Raw genomic sequence first — 4,359 nt, 5'->3', positions numbered from 1 at the left:
GCGGGCTCCGAGGGCCTGCTCGCCCCGCCCGTCCCCTGGGCCTCCCAGCGCCTAGAAACCTATAGCAGCACAATTTGTAACAGGTAAATCTTGGAAACAGCCCAAATGCTCATCAACCAAGGAACGGATAAAAAGATTCAGTCTTTTTATACAATGGCGTACTACACAACCATAAAGAAAGATAAACTCAAGACTTTTATAGGTAAATGGATACAACTCCAGACCATACTCATAAGTGAAATAAACCAGAATCAAATGTGTAAACACTGTCTTGTCTCCCTAGTGTGAGAAGCTGAAACAGTAAATAAGATCCAAAATGTAAATAGATATTGTAAAATGGCAAGAAACTTCAAAAGGAAGGATAGCTTTATATATAGTTTACATATTTATATATATACATATAGGAGTTAAGATAGTTATACTACTAACTTCTCTTAGTTCATTGAAAAGATTTGTTCTGATATTGTTTGAACAATTAAATGTCAATATCTTGTACTCTGAATAATTTAAAGATAACAATACATATTAACCATTATTACCTCCTTATCTTGTTTTGAAATTGTTTTTTTCTTTTTAAAATAAAAAAAGTAGTTGTGTTGGTTTGGGGGATATTTTGCAAGGGAAAACAATATAATACAGGACACATATTTTATAAGATAATTTATAATAGTCACCCAGAGAATGATATGCAAAAGAGTGCAAGAAATCTGTCCACACACTATAGACCAGGAATCCAGCTTAGGGCCTAGATCCCGTGATAATGCTGTGCATGAGTCCCTCTGAAGACTTAGAGCCCATAACAATGCCTCCCAAGAATCAACTGGAGGTCCAGAGCCCACGACAACTACTCATGCAAGCCTGTCTGATGGATCTGCTCGGAGAAGTCCCAAAGATCAGTGGTGGAATCTAGGAAGCCTGTGCCAGCAGGTTGAAGATCTGGGCTAGCAGGCTGAGAGAGCTGAATTGGAGCCAGGAAGTGATACTCAGAAGAACCAGAGCTCCCCCGAAAGTACCACAACCATCCTCAGCAACAGTGAGGTCCTGAGCTCCTCTGATGATGAGGAAAGCTGAGTTCCCATCAGGAAAGCCAATGCAACAAGCTTCTCCAGGAGACTGGCAGTGTAGCATCTTCCCCTCCAGAGCCAGGAAGTGATGTTCAAAGTGAGGCGCAGAGCTCCCCCAAAGTGAACCAAAGCCATTCTCAGTGCCAACAAGGTCCCGAGCTCCTTGGAGGATGACAACAGCCAAGTTCATCAGGAAAGTCAGCATGATGAGCTCCTCAACAGAATCAATGGCTCTTTACAGCTTCTACCAGCCCCAACAGCCTCACTTATTCCTCTCCAGTTCTGCCTCTTGTGCTGCTGGCAACAATCCTCAGGTGGGCCTCCCACACTGAGCACCATGCTTACTCAGTTCAGCAGGGGGTTACAAGTTGATCACCAGTTGTCAATCCACTACAGTAGTCATATGTTTAATTGTTTGATCAATCTTACGTGTCTAAATTTGTTTATCTGAGTAACTAATTTGAAGATATCAATATGTAATACAACAACCATTGTTAATTTCCTATCACCTTGTCTGAAATTCTGTATTGCTTGTATTTTTGTGTTATTTTGTAAATGTAGGTGCATTTGTTAATGTTTTTGTTCTTTTATCTTTAAAATAAAAATTTTTTGAAAAGTATTTGAAGTAATTTTAGCTAAAAACTTTTCAAATTGGATGAAGGTCTAAAACTGATGAAGGGCATAGCTAACAGATTTCAGAAGCTCAGCATGAAAGCAGTGAGGGGAAAGAACACCTTACCCAGGGCAATTCAAATGACTGTTGATTTCTCATCAGAAGGAAGTGGCACAATATCTTAAAAGAACTGTCAGCCCCAAATTCTATATCTAGCAAAGGTGTTATTCAGCAATAAAGATGGCACCCTGTGAATAAGAAAACCCAACAGTATTTATGGCTGTAAAACCTATGGTAAATGGAATTCTTCAAAGAGAGGGAGACAATAATAAGGAAATTTTGGAGATTATCTTTTGTTCTTAAAATGTGTTTGATACTTGAAAACATTGTGTTTCAGTATATGTAACATAATATCTAAGACAACTACAAAATGAAGCAGATGAGTAAACTGTCCATGATGGTGTTTTCTACATAACTCTTGAAATAATATTTTTTCCAAATGTCTGAGAAGTTCAATATGTTTGTGCATGCTTATAATTCCAGCCCTTGGGAGACTGAGGCAGCAGGATTGCCCTGAGACCAGGGTGTGCTACATGGCTCAAGACCAGCCTGTCCTATGAACTACATAAGCAATAACCTATAAACAAAAAAAAAAAGAAAGAAAAAAAGCTACATCAAGAAATATAGTTGAGAACAATTAAAGAAAAAGCAGAGTATAAAAAAACTGAAGAAACAAAGAGAAAACATAAGAGTAGACCTGATGCCAAGCATATAATGAACCCAAGCATGTTAATAAATGATCAAAACATATTAATTCAAAGAGTGAATGGATAAAATATTATTCAACTTTATGCTACCTACAAGTAATTTGCATCAAGTAAAATGATATAGGTAAAGTAGAGTACAAAGGTAGAAAAGATTTACTACATAAAGTTGGAGTGGCTGCCTTAATACCAAACCAAGTAGCCTTAGCATATAGATAATCATTGAGATGAAAGATAAGCATTATGGAATGATAAAAGGTCAAGTCACTAAAAACAAAACAATATCAAATGCGTATACACCTAATAGCAGGTTTAAATTGTATGAAGAAATAGGCTCAGCTATCTGCTCTCCATAAGAGATTCATCTCAGATGTTAAAATACAGGTAAGTAAGCAAATACAGATACTGTAAGTAAATGTATTGATAGAGGAATATTATAGAATCAATAAATGTAAATAAGTTTGAATGGCTATATTAATATTAGATGCAATATACCTCAAAATTAATATTAGATACAATACACTTTAAAACAAAAAAGATTAAATGAGTAAATGCATATTACATTATTCATCAAGGAGTCATAGATGTGTATGCACACAATCACAAAGTTACAATATAAAGCAAAAAATTGACAGATAAAGGGAGAAACAGACAATTCTGCAATTGTAGTAAGAAATTGAAATAAATTTTACTTAGTAATTGATAAATTAACTAGAGCATATCCATACACACAGATGATCTAAATGAAACAACGAAGATCAAGTGATATGTATAGCCGAGGATATAGCTCAGTGGCACAAGTGCCTGCCTGGCAAGCACAAGGTCCTGAGTTTGATTCCCAGTACTCCCCCCGCCAAAAAAAAACCAGTCTAAGGCATTCCAGCACTACTTTGCCAGGGATATAGCTCAGTGGCATAGCACCTGCCTGGCAAGTGTGAAGTCATGAGTTCAATTCCCGGTACCACACACACAAAAAAATTACATAGATATGTATAAAACGCCCTCATCTAACAACTACAAATTATTTCCTTAAGTCAAACAATCCAATTTTTTAAGCAAGCTACCTACGAAGAGAAAATGCCCACAATACATACATCTGACAAAACACTTGTATAAAACATTACATCAATAAAAAGCAGACAGCAATAAAATATGAGCAAAATATTTGAGCAGACACTTCACAAAATAATATGGTCAAATGACCAATATGTACCGGGAATGAAGCTTACCAAAATTAGTCATGAAGGAGATGCTAATTAAAACTGATGCAATACCACTATACACCAACGGAATTGCGATGCCCTTTGGTATCTGTGAAAGTTCACAACTTGGATGTTCTCAAGTTGGAGACCTACTGTATTTCTAAAGAAAGATTTGTACAAGAATGTTCATATCAGCTTTATTTGCACTAATCAGACTGGAACAACAAGTGCCCCTTAACAAGTGAAAAAATGTGTTATCTTCATCTATTGGAATGATACTTAGCAACAGAATAGAATGAAGTATTTATATATAAAACAACATAGAAGTCAAAGCAGGCAGAAACAAAAGAGTACATACTGTATGACTTCATTTGCATAAAATGAAGAACACAAGTGAGTCTGTAAGGACAGAAAGACCAGCAGTTGCCTGAGGTGAAGTGATGGAGGCATCATGAGAGCAGGAGAAACCACTGGAGGTGATGAATACAACATTTCTTTAAATGAACAGGTACATTTGTCAAAATTAATTAAATTTACACTTTGGTTGCTGTTTGTTAATTTCTTTTTAAAAAAAATTTAGTTTTTGCCCATCCTTGCTTTCCTTGTGGAATAATTTATTTCAAAAGTGTTACATAAGGCAGGAGACAAGATTAAGATTGCAAGAAATGCCCAGCACTGTGGTACTGGAACTCAAGCAAGATGAGAAGGGTATCTAC

Source organism: Chinchilla lanigera, unplaced genomic scaffold (genome assembly GCF_000276665.1).
Source record: "Chinchilla lanigera isolate Chin_1 unplaced genomic scaffold, ChiLan1.0 scaffold00006, whole genome shotgun sequence".
Classification (NCBI taxonomy): domain Eukaryota; kingdom Metazoa; phylum Chordata; class Mammalia; order Rodentia; family Chinchillidae; genus Chinchilla; species Chinchilla lanigera.
Note: the sequence above shows the minus strand (reverse complement) of the source record.